This window comes from Fundulus heteroclitus, unplaced genomic scaffold (genome assembly GCF_011125445.2).
Source record: "Fundulus heteroclitus isolate FHET01 unplaced genomic scaffold, MU-UCD_Fhet_4.1 scaffold_561, whole genome shotgun sequence".
Classification (NCBI taxonomy): Eukaryota; Metazoa; Chordata; class Actinopteri; order Cyprinodontiformes; family Fundulidae; genus Fundulus; species Fundulus heteroclitus.
Genome location: NW_023396991.1, coordinates 17207 through 31515, shown reverse-complemented (window position 1 = coordinate 31515; position 14309 = coordinate 17207). Strand labels below are relative to the sequence as shown.

The window sequence follows — 14309 nt, the reverse complement described above, 5'->3', positions numbered from 1 at the left end:
GTTGTTTTCTGAGCACTTGTCAACCCATTCTAAGTCTCATTCAGGGGGTTAATGGCTTCAGCCTCACCGTTATAAGCCAGCTCTGCCATCGGTATAAGTGTTGGTAACACCAAGTCCTCAACATTACCTTATAAACAGGCTGATTTTCCATATTTCTGTTTTTTCTTGGCAGACTGTGAGGGACTAAAGTATGAGGTGTTCCACAGTCGCAGCACTACAGCCTAAATTAGCCTAGACCACATGAAAAGCTCTCGTCTCTATTCCAGGCCCGGGCAGGAAAATTACAGCCCTGCTCACTCTACTTTAGCATTAAACCTCAATTAGTGCACAAGCTCACCGATGTTGTCATCATAGAGGGATCCCAAGGCCCTGGAAAGTCAGAATGCTTTTCTATACAGCAACAGCCACTAGAAACAGAGCAGCCTAAAACCTCTAGGTACTTTCTCTATGCAGCCCAGAAAGTCGGTGCCGTCAGTGACAAATGAAGGGAGGCTGGTGTCGTAAGAGCTGGAGAAACACATGCAGGAGAAACAGGGGGCTTGGTTTGGATAAATGTACCTGGAATTTAAGTTTTTCCACAAGAGGTGAGAGATCAGTGAGGTAGGACAAGAAAAACTTTGCTGTGACCTCTGGTGACCTGGCAGGAGAGGGGGTGGTGGGGACCCGACTCCAATCCAAACACTGAAGGAGAGTTTCTGCTGCCCTCACCTGACCTCTGCAAGCTACCTTCATCACAAAGAAATCATGATATGAAGGAAATTTCACTCATTCAAGTGAAAACCAAGCTAAGCTAAACTAAGCCAAGTTTTTTCTTAATACAGTCAAAGTTTTACCATAAAAGTAGGAAATATCTGTGACTTTGGCCTTGTTAGGAAAATAAATCTGCACCCCACACTTATCTCTCTAAACCTAACGGGCTAACCACTGAGAGCAGGCTAGCATGCTTTTAGGGAACAACTGAAGAATCTGCCTATTTTACTAAACAGCAGAGCTAAGTAGAAGGAAACTAGCGAAAAGTTGGAAAAAAGGCCGACTTGGCACATTTTTTGACAAAAGTCACATTTCAGCTCACGGTTCCATCAGCATTCACAATGAATGTCTTTTTTCAATGAAAAAAAGTAAAGTGTACATCACGAATCATTGACCCGGTCCTCAGACCAAAAGCTACACATCTACATTAAAGGAGTCAACTGGACCTTTTAGGACTTTTTCATGTTAAAATGTGTGTGTTGGTATTGGGCCTAAGTTAAAACCTTCCAGAAAGTGACTTGTTTTTTTTTGTGCGGGCTCTTTCTACAAACCATAAAAAGCCACAAGAGCGCGCTCTCCACAAAACGAGATTCTGGTGCTACTCCTAGATTTACGTCACTCGTGGAAGGATGCTAACATAAGCCACGCCCCCTTCTCGTCTACCGGCTCTCCCTGCAACTCTTTATGCGCGCCGTTTTGCTCACGAGTGTTTCGTTAACTTGGGAAAATACCAAGTGAAGATGGCATCAAGTTTGCATTTGGAGAAAGGGGCGATTCCAACAAGGACTCATCTGCAGTGCACTCAGTGTTGTTCCTTGTATAACATTTTCCTGGGATTCTCTCTTCTCGGTTCACTTTTCTCTGACTGCAGTCGCGGCGCTTTTATTACAGTCAGCTGTAGTGTCTGTGTATGTGTGTGAGAGAGACAGACACTCACGGCAGCAGCGACACTGGGAAATGATGGCAAACAAACCATGGCACATGAACGCGCGCACGTGAGTCAAATTCTCACACGTACCCTCGCGAGAAATAAAAAAGGGATATGAAAAAAGGTCAGAATGAGCTGCATTTAATAAAATTTCTCCTAAAAACATGAATTTAAAGGCATTTTGTATATGTAAAATACCACTACTAAAATAGGGTGTAGACGTTGTCCAGACTGATGTATCATTTGGTCCAGGTCCAGATCTGGACGTGGCTAATTGTTGCAATAGAGTATACCAGAATCAATTTAGCCAAACAAAGAACCTGTAAAAGCTATAAGGATCCCACATCAGTTAGGAAACTAGTACAGGAAGGACTTTCTAAATCTCTTAATGATGCAATATTTCTAATACATGGCACAGCAAAACAAATGATTGCATTGTTGACCTGCTTTAGAAGAGAGGAAGTCATGATAGCTTTCAGTAGGACGGGAACAGCAACAACTCCAAAACGGACAAAAAATAAAATAGTTTCAGGAACAACAGTGAGTTTATAGTATTGATTTAACTTTCTCTGTATCCAGCTCTTAGTCTAGTAGGTTAAGGACGTATTCACAGAAAGAAAGTCCTGTGGTCCACATGTTTCGTTACAATATATTTAAAAAGAACTTGGTAAACTGTAATCTACCTCTTTTGTTGTTGCTTCTGATGTAATGGCTTCTTCCTCTCTGATAGGCCTTTCAGCTCATGTCTGCATGCACAGGATGTGTTTTACCATGGATAGTCACTCTACTAGGTTCCCAAATTGTCTTCCTTTTGTTCTAACACATATTTAGTCCCAAAACAGGTTCATTACTGGAACAAAGAACCCTTCCTGACAGAACTTTCCTCAAGCTGTTTCTATATACTTGCTTAAACAGATGGAAGTGGTATCTTCAGCCAGCAATTGTACCCAAGGGATAAACCAGACTTGTCCACAGTTCTGCACACAAGGTGTGTTTTAAGTGTTGCCCTAAAAATATCTCCATAAGTGTATCTCTATTTATGTCAAATATTGTGAATAATCCTATAAGAGGACTACAAAGCCGTGAAATTATCGTCTGGGCTTTTCCAGATTGTTTAAAAGACATTATAACCCATTTTATCTGGTTAGCAGATAGAAATTATTTCAATAATCCTAACTGATTTAAACAGAAATTAATCTGATTTGATGTCAGACAGTAGGTATGTTTACATGGACAAAAGTAATCGGAATAAAGGGCCGATAAGAATAAAATTGTTTTATGTAAACTGTTATTGTGATCGGATTAAGCTCAATCCAAATGAAATTGTATTCAGAATGAGACGAGTTTCTGATGGTTAATCCAAACAGCATCCATTTAAACACGTATTTTGATTATGTCATTTGGATTGGGGCAAACCGCCCTGACTGCGCATATGTGCCCCATGTCTTTCATCCTGCAACGCAGGAAGACCAACAGCATGTGTTGCTGAGCCTGGAGCTTATTTAGAGAGTGCAGTAATTTCTTAGCCGTTCTGAGAACCTACTGTGGCTCCATTCTGGTGCTCAGAAGACAGAATGAACGTCCACATTTGTTTGTATATTTTGTATTTGTTTTCTGTGTTTGTTTGTGGTGATTGTTCAATAAGGTTAAAAAAATAACACCTTTTTTCAGCACAGATCGAAGTACAACCTATTTTCTGTTTTTGTAGAGAAATTTGCAGACTGTGCATGTCAGGGCTTCCACTACATGTAATTGATAACAATGTAAAGTATATATATATATATATATATATATATATATATATATATATATATATATATATATATATATATATATATATATATATATATATATATATATATATATATATACATATACACACACCCTATATTATGTATATCCTATATTTGCACACTTATACCTACCATAATCTGAGTTTGAAATGGCTTTAAATATCCTGAGAATCCTTGGGCAAGACACTTCACCTACATTGTCTGCTGGTGGTGGTCAGAGGGCACGGCGGTGCTGATGTATGGCAGCCTCGCCTCTGTCAGTCTGAACAGGGAAGCTGTGGCTGCTAACATAGCTCACCACCGTCAGGGTGTGAATAGGTGAATGACTGATTGTAGTGTAAAGTGCTTTGGGGTCGTCAGACTAGTTAAAGAGCTGTACAAGTACAAGCCATTTATCCTTTTACTTTGAAAAACCAACACCGCCTGCTCCTTCCTGTCTGGCTAGCAGCAGCGGCTACCGCACCGCGGTGAGCTGCTCTCAGGAGGGAAGGAAACTAGAGAGGACAGCCCACTGTTGCCTAATTAGCGTCTTTGTTGCGAATTTTCACTTGTAGCAATTTTCTCTCAAAAAGTAATGACTTTTAGCGACTTTTTTGTTTTAATGCCAACCTTACCGAAAGCACCACGGCTGAGGCTGCCTCGTCACGTAAATATAGTTTTTAAAGTAGTCTATTTTTGTCTCTGAATCGGTTGCACTAAAATAATTCCCTGAATTTGATTCACACACAGCTTCACTCACTTATTCACCTCTATGTGCCTCTGACAGCCGTTCTTTTGTGTGGATTCAAGCAATGTATTAAAATTCATAAATCATTTTGTTAAGGTAATTTTTTGTTCCAAACACATTTAATCACTATTTTTAATAACATTTTTCTCTTGGCAAAAGCTCTCCTACAGTTGGGTCCCAAATGTGTGATCAAATATGCAAATTAGATAATGACATCACCCACCCGGAAAAACAAACAAAAAAAAAAACACCACCAAGGTTTTAAAAAAATCCTAGAGGAAACCCTGCATGTCAAAGTGATTTTATTCTGAATAAAGGCTGCGGCATGTAAACATACGTCATAATCAGGTTAAATGATTTTGTGCCCATATAGACTTTTCATTTTCAACCTGAATACATTTCAATTCGATCAAGGAATTTTGTGCACATAAACATAGCTAGTGAGAGAAAAACATGTTTGGTGTCTTTTTGTACAGAGGAATGTAAATATTTAGGTTAAGCTTATTTTTGGCATAGAGCTAATTAAATGTTAATACTTCTGGAAGAACACCATTTGCATCAGTATTAACATCTTGTAGACTTTTAATGCAAGCTGACATGCATTGTCCTTAAATATCCCTCAGATCAAAGGTCATCAATCATTTTCAGAAGCTTACAGAACTTCTTTAAATAGGACGTGTCTCCAATTAGAGCAGAAATAAAGGAAAGATGTTTTTGCAAGAACTGACAAGAGGGCTGAGAAGTTGAACATGTAATTGCAAGTCTTTTGCTGAGCTATCACAGTTTATTGCCTTTGATAGGTATTTTAAGAGAACCATAAGATATGATTGAAAAAAAGCAGCCAAGTTGAGAGCTGGGCTCTTATGAAGGGAATTCATGCTGGAACTGTCTCAGACAATTGGACAGGCACAACCTGGATGTTTTTTGTAGTAGAAGGTACTCCATTTTTTACTGTTCATGTTGTACAAGGAGAGGAACGACTTCAATGCAACCCGGCATGCCCAGAACGCTCGCAGGCCCCACCTTGTACCTTTCTTCTCTTTGTAACAGAGACGACCCTTCCTCACAGAGTGAATAATACATCGCCGCTTCCGGCAACTTTCCACTAGTTGTTCAAGAGCGCTGCCTGAGGAGCGTAAGGAGCGTAGGTCCTCCTTAGTCTACCTTTACCTAGAGAGATAGATCGCTCCCGCATCTTCAAACAGAAGTCAATCACGCCATAGGTCGCTAGTACCACCCAGTAGGTTTACCGAACGGGTCCTCCGCTCTCACAGGTGAAGAGAGAAGGGGATGGGGCCCAGGTTTCTCAGAAAGTGGAACAGATTTTTTTTTTTTTTTCCAACAGCCGAGCTCAAACAAAAACTTTGCGCAGGGGAGGCGGTGGTGACGGGGGTGGTTGAGATCAAAAGCCTGCGAGTTCCTGGCGAGCAGACCCAATCAGCCGAGAGGGCCAAGGAGAGGAGGAGAGACAAGCACTTCCCTTTTAAATTGATCCCACTGAGACCCTCAAGGTTCCCCTCGCAGGACTCACAGAAAAGCGATAAAGATCTAACCCCATGGATCTGACGAGGAACTGGGAGGGGAGAAGGAGAAGAAGAAAGGCATTTCTAAGGGAAAAGAGAGTAAAGAAGGAAGAGTGGGGGAGAACAGAAAGGTGGGCTTGTTCTCTGAGGCACCGATGTGTGCCAGCAGAGAGTCAGACTCACACAGGGAGGAACGGTGCTCTCAGCTATCAAAGCTATATTACACATCTGATGATGTCCTCGTCCAATCAAATCCAAGTGGATCTCTATTCGAAGCAGGTCCTGGCTGCTGAAACACGGAATCGTTTCAAACTGGCCAGAGATCTGACACTGGACAAGGCTGGTGTTCTTATCCACATCAAACTAGGGGCCTCAAGGGAGCAAGTGCTATCAGGGCAACCAGAGACCCCTCATCTTGGCAGACGCACAGCAGACCAGCCTGGTTGCCAGAAGTGTAAAAAAAAAAAAACAACAGCAATAATAAGGTAGTGGCATCAAAAAATACATGTATTCCTTTTCTGTCTATTAGTATTACCATGCATCCGGCTACAGAGATACATGTTGGAGATGACAAGAGAAATATCTCCCACACGTTAAAAGGGAGATTCAGAAGCTTAGGTTGAGCCCCGAATGTGAAATGCAGGCAAAACACCTCAACCTGACTTTGACACCTGGAATAGTTTGTTAACCGCTGAATGAAATACGATTCTGACAGGAAATACTCAGACATTAAGGAAACAAGTAGTGGCTGTGGAGCTCTTAGGGGATGAAAGGACGACGAGGCAAATGAGTAATATAAGGCCTTATCAATGAAACTTTGAAATCTACTCGATGGGAATTAAAAGTCTTTGTCAAAAACATCTAAAAAGGTTTATTCCAGTCCTACTGGCAACCAATTGGATGGCATTGGGAAAAATACAATACAAGGCTGGATAGGGACTCATTTTTTCTGGTTTTAGGAAGGTAGTATTGATTAATTCAATTTTAAAACATGAGATCAGCTGGTTGGTGGAGTCCAAGCATCCTCAAACATGTGGCTGTTGTACGGTGCTTTCAGTCTGGAGCGCTCTGTACTAGGGGTGTAACTTAGTATATAGAATTTATGTGGTATTTACTGCAATGCAATTGCAAATAGAAGTGACAAATTATCAAATGGTGCAATTGTGATGTTAAACAGCATACAATACTTGCAATCGACCACATTTCCATTCCCCCGATCCCTCATCAGTATTTCTCAAAAGCTATCCAAGGAAAACTGCTTGATGGATGAGTGGAGTGACAGCTGGCTGTGGTCCAACCCGACAGATGAGCTACTGGAGCGCAAACTACCAAAGAGGTGAGTGCTGGTTCTGAGAGAAGGCTGTCAGAGCACACATTACATTAAGGTTTGTTCCACAAGAAGCTGCATAGTCGCCGATCAGTCACGATACCCGTGCTGGTCATAGTGGTCTGCCTGATAAACGGGTTTGGATTTGCTATTAAGGGGCTGGACCCCTTAGTTCTAGTGAAAGGAACTCTACCAAATAAATGTGCATAATTCCATGTTCCCAACTTTGTGGGAAAAGTTTGGAGCTGGTCCCTTCCTCTTCCTACATGAAAAGTCCATAAAGACATGGACGGCAGAGTCTGGTGCACAGAGTCCTGACATCAACCCTACAGAACACCTTTGGGGTGCATTGGAACAAAGATTGACAGCCAGGCCTTCTCGTCCAATATCAGTTACTCAGAACAATCAAAGCCTTACATCTAAATTTCTGGATATTAAAGAATCCACTGCAGGGAAATCATGGACTGTTTGTTGTAGAAAGTTGTCAACAATATCTTAGTATGGAGGAGGGTTCTACCATCTAAGGTGATCTCTGTTGTCTTCGTTTTCTTGTCAGGGATTCACAGCATCAGGTCAAAGACAACTTCAAAAACTAGGCTACTGCAGGGCGACCGGCGAGGAAGTGGGAAGACATCCGAAGGAGGCCAACATAGCGAGTTGACTGCATCACCTTCAACTTCTTGATTTTCTGAACAGTTCTTAAAGCTTATCACCTTCACATGTGGTCACACACAGTTGTTCTCGTTCCTTTCGAGCACGCTGAGGTCGTTAGTTAGTGCTAGAGATGGAGCCAGGTGAGAGGCGACATCAGCACGACCTGCCACAACAAAATTCGGCCAACGCACACTGAAACCCAGACACTGGAAAACAGCCAGAGGAATTTCTGTTGCAACACTTGATCATGAAGCAGCTGAATCACCAGGTTTGTCCTCGAGCTTCCGGATCCGAGCCACCGATCTTATAAAACCGGTCACAAACGAAGTACCTGATGATCATCATTGCCTTTCTGAGCTGTGTCACTGCAGCAGGCTACACCTAACCAGCCCCTCTGTGATGGATTGCTCGTGCTGAGCATGAATCACTTACAGCCTCATAAATAAGCAAATCTCTGCTAATATTATTAAACTAGCCCCGAGGCTTACGCTAACCCCTCATCCATGTGCACCACTTGCTCTCCCCTTGACAAATGCCTTGAAATCAAGCAGCAGTCCAGCCTCAGAATTTTCAACAGTTTTTATAGCCGGCTCTCCAGACAGATCCATTTATTTAATTAGCTGAATACGAACTGGCAGGAAAAGCGAAGCCAGAGTTGTGCTGCAGCGGCTCAGTTGCTACAGGTAACCTTTTTGGAGGAACGCGGTGTAGCGAATTGATTGCTGAGCGAGCATACTCATCGTGGGCTAATTTTGAGAAGCAGAACAAAGTGTTGTGCCGGCAAAAAAAGAACCTCTATTTATAACAGAAGGAAACAGGAGAAAGAGATTAGGCTGTCAGTAGAATAAAAGAGCACACAGAAAGAATCAATTTCAGTGTTTAAAAAGCTGACAAACACAGTTCACTTTTTCTTTCTCCTCAGAATACACCTTATAACAAAGCAGCTCCCTGCTTTTAAGATACACATGGGAGGTTTTCAGTGAGAGTCAGCTACTCTATAATCTTCTTAAACGCGCACATGGCAGGTTAGTTCACTTGTTGATCTCTCGTTCGGGTTGATAGAATGACCTGAATGATCTTCCTGATGGGTTAGATACCACTGGCTAACACCAAACATACAGCCAAAACACACAACTCCTTATTTCAAACCCGATGCAGATTTCTTCTTACCGGCACGATGGCTTCAACAGTTAAACACTCAAAATAAAAAAGATAATCCCAGCTAGCCTGAATTTCTAACTACAATGAGTCCCTCTGGCATGAGACACGTTTCCAAATGTGAAGGAGCTCAATGCACCAGGCATACTCTGCACAATCTGTATTTTTAAACTAGGGCAGCCCCATAATTAGTTCAAACTAGAGCTGAAATGCTGAGGAAGACAACACGGCCATCATTTGCTAAATGGATTTAGCTTTACTTAGATTGTGCAGCAGGTTTTTCCGCCTCTGAACATTTTTGCTCTATACAGCAGCAACATGTAAAAAAAAAAAAAAAAAAAAAAAAAAAACACCAATCAACCAATATTAAAGAAGTGCCCAACAGTTGGCCTGTGATTGACTAGAATCTGATGATTTTATTTCACGTAGCTGGCCCAAAACTCAACTGTCTGATCTTTTTATGATCAGTGAATGCACCGTAAGTCAACACTACCTGGCCACGATGACAACAAAAAGTCCTTGATGTGGAAGTTGTTACTGCAGGTGAAAAAGAAGCTATATACAGAATAGCTGAGGTGTTTTAAAATGAAATGAGAGGAGCCACCAAAGCGCTAGGAAGAAAAAGGAAACGGAACTAGACTTCTAGAGGCACTGACCATGTTATACCTCAGATATTATGTATAGTGTTGCGTACACAGGAAAAACAGAATCTTTCTCTTGATGGGGAAGCCGTGGCAGAAATGAATGCACACACGCTAATGGTTGGTGAAAAGTTTAAAAACCAAGGTGGTTGTTTTCTAATTCAGTCACGTGAAGCAGCAGGTGAACCCCGTCTTCTGTCTATAAACGTTAGAGTCCCAGCTAATCTCAAAGTTTATTTAGTGGTGGGGCCGTTTCAGCACCGTCTGCTGACTTTCAGAGAACATACCGGCTACCAGTGGCGTGGCAGGGAAACTACACGGATTCTAGCATTTCTAATAGTGCATTGTGCATGGAGATCACAATTAAAACGTTGTCATGTAGACATGATAACAAAAACAGTAAGACAACTCCGTTTTTATGGATCTTTCTTTATGTGCACAGGGCCTACAACCCTGAGGTCTTGTGAACATGTTTGGGGACCGCTGCTTTACAATACAAATTCTCTTCTCCTTCATTGAGAATATGGCAGAACATGGCAAGCTTTTCTAATTCAAATACAACACATGGTCAAAAATATCTCTTTAAATTCTTGTAGTTAGGTTGAGTCAACGTCCATTATTTCCATTATTTCCAGTGCATCATGGAACAGATCTTGGAATCCCCCTCTCTCACCCAGCATGCCTTTGGGAACCGTATCAGGAAGGAACCTCGTTGCGTTTAGAGGGCAGAAATGCAAACCAACCCGTCCATCTGACCATCTCCTCGCCACAAAAAACCCTCACCCTCTGACTCGGGTCATCATGTGTCCCCCGCTTAACCTGAGCAGCTCTTAGAACAGGAACCACAGAGGAAGCAGTGTAAGTGGACTCAAACAGGAATTCATGCAGCGGATGGTGAGAAAACTCACAGGGGTGAAGGCGCTGGAGCTCCCCCCCCCCCCCAAAGAGAAGGTAAGCTGGCTGTAGGAGGGATTTATTAGTCATAAAAGAATGCTCACTAAGGACTCAACCTTGCAATGTCACTCACAGGAAACGCTGCCAAGACATTTCACATTAGCAACGTAAAATATTCTATTAATGCACTGCAGCAGACAGAAACGCTGGACGCTTCGGTCCAATCCGCTTAGAGAAGATCTGGGAACATAAGAGGAGGAAGCATAACGTGCTAATTTGTCTTGTCTGCGGAGCACCCTGACAGCCCCATTGATGCCGACATCCCCGTAACATGAGGTTAGTGGGTGTTTGGCCTCCTCTCCAGTCGTTTGGGAGCTGCAGAGGCTGGAAATGATTAGGCCTGGGAGGGCAATTAGCCTGATCATCGCTGGGCTAAATATAGTCCGTGTAGGCCCGGCTCCCCTGCGGGGTCACATCCACACGCCGGCCTCCACGCAGATACCCGCATCCCGGCCGCTTTATGACCGACGTGGACCCTGCGCTGACTCAGAGCAGAGAACATAACTCAGCTGTCGATCACATGTCAAAGGTGGGGGGAGTGCGTGACTGGGTGGGAGTTGTGTTAGCCAGGAGGATGGAGAGGTTCTTCTTTTTCACAATCAAACCTTCAGCTCAAATTACACGAAAACACAATCCTAAGTGAGCCATGGTTGGGAAAATATGCTTTCCCACAGTCTTACAACAATTAAATGGAATGCAAGGAAAAAATACTTTCCCATCGCACGGCTCCATGCTCCTCCAGTACCCCCTTTTTCTCCCACCCCCTGTGAGGAAAGAGGAAAAAAAAAATGAAGATTTTATCCTTAAAAAGCGGAGTTTCGCCCACTCGTTCACCTGGGACGGGTCTTGGATGGAGGAGGCAAACCAAAAGGTTATAGGAGCCTGGGAATGTTTAACATCAAGAGAGCAATCAGAATGTTGCTGGCGCACTGGGAATTACACAGGAAACACGGAGAGCAAGCCCTTCCAGAATGAGGGGAGCACAGAGGAAGTGATTTGGCTAATGTGACGAGGTCGTACTGTAACCCAAAAGAGAGCATTTCAGGAGGGATCTTACCCCTGCTAATTTTGCAAAGCAGACTTCTGAAGCGTCATTTCTCTTGAACAAGACATCCACAAAAACCCGACACTTCAGACATGACACAAGAAAAGCGGTGGCAATGAGGCAGAGGAAAGTAACGTGATGCAGACTTTTTTCACCTTCCCCCGTCAGCGGCTTCTCTTTCTGGAGATTACACTTTGTAGAGATGAAACGTATGATGGGATGTTCTGCCGCTCCTTTGGCACAGCACAAACTGAGGGAGACAGCGCTGTTTCTTTTGGTCTCCAAGCTAAAAAGTATTTATCAGCCGGTGAAACCATCGATGACTTAAAAAGGTACAGACTTTAAAAAAGTGTCCTCAAAAGGAGTCTGTCTTAGCTACAGTGGACCAATCTTTTAAAATCTTCATCGATCTGCATACATGTAAATGCCAAAGCAGTTTATCCATTCATCATGTTGCGCTCATTTAATATTGAGTCGCTGCAGAAACGAATCCAGGAGAGTAACCCAGACAACCTTTTTGTTGGCTACACTCTCCAGCTGATTCTGGGAGATCTCGAGGTGTTCCCAGGCTAAAAGGGCTATACAGCCCCTCCAGTGTAATTCTGGGCTCCCTCGGGCTTCCTCCCAGTTAGCCTAGCCCAGAAAACTTACAAAGGGAGGCCCTCAGGTAGCATCCTAACCAGATGCCCGAGCCTCTTCAACCGACTCCTTTCAATGCAGAGAAGCAGCGGCTCTACACAGAGCTCCCTTCTATGGAGGAAGCTAATTTCAGCCACACTTATCCAGGATCTCCTTTCTATCCAGATCCATATCTCACAACTATAGGAGAGGGTAGGAACATTGAGCATTAAATCAAGAGCTTTGCTTTTTGGCTCCTCTCTTTTTTCACAACAGATCAGATTTTTATGAAGACATGAACAAATCAGAGGTTTGCTGTCAATCTCTGATCGCCAGTCGACCTGCACGTAAAGATGTTGACCCGGCCTCCTGGGCGTTTCTTTAGTCCCTGTCCCCCACCCCCTGTTGACCAACGAACCCATAGCGCTTTACTCTGGTTAGTCATTCACCCATTAACGTACACATTCACACCCTGATGGTGGTGAGCTACACCGTAGTCACAGCTGCCCTGGAGCAAACTGACAGAGAGGCTGTGCAGTACCACAGGCTTGTTCTGAATCTCATTGCACAAATGTAAATAATTTCATTGCAATAAAATCTGAACTCTGAAAGATGTACATGTCTCTGGGTTCTTCCTCAGACTCTTACTCCGACATAAAAACATACCATACCGCTCAAAGAAAATCCAAGATTTTTCTATTTTTTTAGGTTAAATTAGTTGTGTCTAAATTAAGTAATGTAAAAAACTATTGCTGTAATTTGATTCTTTTAGTAAGCCATGTGACCTGTTACATTCTCAAGTTTTGGACAGGAGTAATGCTGGTGTAGCCTCAGTGTCCACGTGCGATGTTGCTCACAGAGGTCAGTAATTGTATAAGGAGCAGAAATGACAGTGTGTGTGAGAGAGCACTTCCTGTAAGTGTTCACTAATATCTTAAAACAAAGATAAAAGCTCACATTTTAAAACTGTCCTCAACTGCAGTCAGCATGGACCTCTTTACCTTAACTTATACATATAAAAGGTATCCAACTTTACCAAATCCAGTATGCTCAATGACAGAGGATGGAAGCTCAAAAGGATAAAACAGCAACTTTGCTGTACTCGGATGAGCCTTCCTGTTATCTGCTCAAAGTCTTGCTCTCTCTTGCTATGTCTCAACCTGAATCAACGATTCAGACGAGGGGTCTCATTATAAAACACTGCGTAGAATCTATACTAAAAGTCTGCGTATGCCAAAAAGCCAAAAAGGGTATACACCACAAAAAAAAAAATACAACAAATAAATCCTGATTTATAAAACCATGAACATGCACACCAGCAAGCAATTTCACCTTATAAATCCCAGCTGCACCTGAATGCCTCATGTTCTGCCCTCTACAGGCTCACATTCAACTATAAACGGTCAATGCAAAGCACCTCATGAATGGCAACGTGTATTTAAATGAGTCAGCTGTCGTTATTTTATGGTTAACAGTGACTACCATGAAGAAAAGAGCAAAGAAACTTATAAAAGTTCAGAAAGGTCTTTATTAAATGAGCAAATCAGTGGTAAAAGCACAGAAGTTGCCCACAATAAAAGGAACTTGTTAAAAAAAAGTCTTATTGCTGCAATTCAGCACATCACCCCCTGTGTCGCCAATTCTCCGTCTCCAAATCAAACGTACGCATGGGCCACCGTCTTTGCGTGGAAAGTGACGTACGTACGTACGCGAGCTTTCCAAATGAGAGCCCAGGTTTGTACGTTTTTCACCAGCTAGATATTGGTGAGGGCATATAGAGCAGAAAATGGTCTGATTTCAGTCAGACAGTTTTCTAAAAGCAAATTTCTCATGTTAAATTGTGTCAAACAAATGAATGATGAACTTTGCTTCTGAGGGAATGGAGAGAGCTTTAACTCCCTTCAGTGCTACTTGCTCTCTGTAACAGATGTCCCTTGTGCACACACACCACACAGATAGCTGAAAGCAAAGGATGTGAACGCTTTCATTTGCCCCTTTCATGAATGGAGAGGGGGGTCCTTTGATTGCCCATTTGAAAGTATAGACAAATCTGTGTCCTTCTCTAAGCAAAGATTTGAATCTTAATTGCTTCCTTAATTAGCTGTGATTCACAGGGAGAAGTCCCTCTGTTTTGCTGAGGGGGCTCCACACAAACACATCCACCTGAACTTCTAAAAGCACCAATTCTTTA

At 42.7% G+C, this 14309-nt stretch overlaps 1 protein-coding gene across 2 annotated transcripts in view; it reads right to left on the bottom strand.

The window, feature by feature from the left end:
• The window catches only part of znf438 (zinc finger protein 438), a 51019-nt gene that overhangs the window by 21243 nt on the left and 15467 nt on the right, over positions 1 to 14309 (bottom strand). The gene's annotated exons all lie outside the window — the stretch shown is intronic.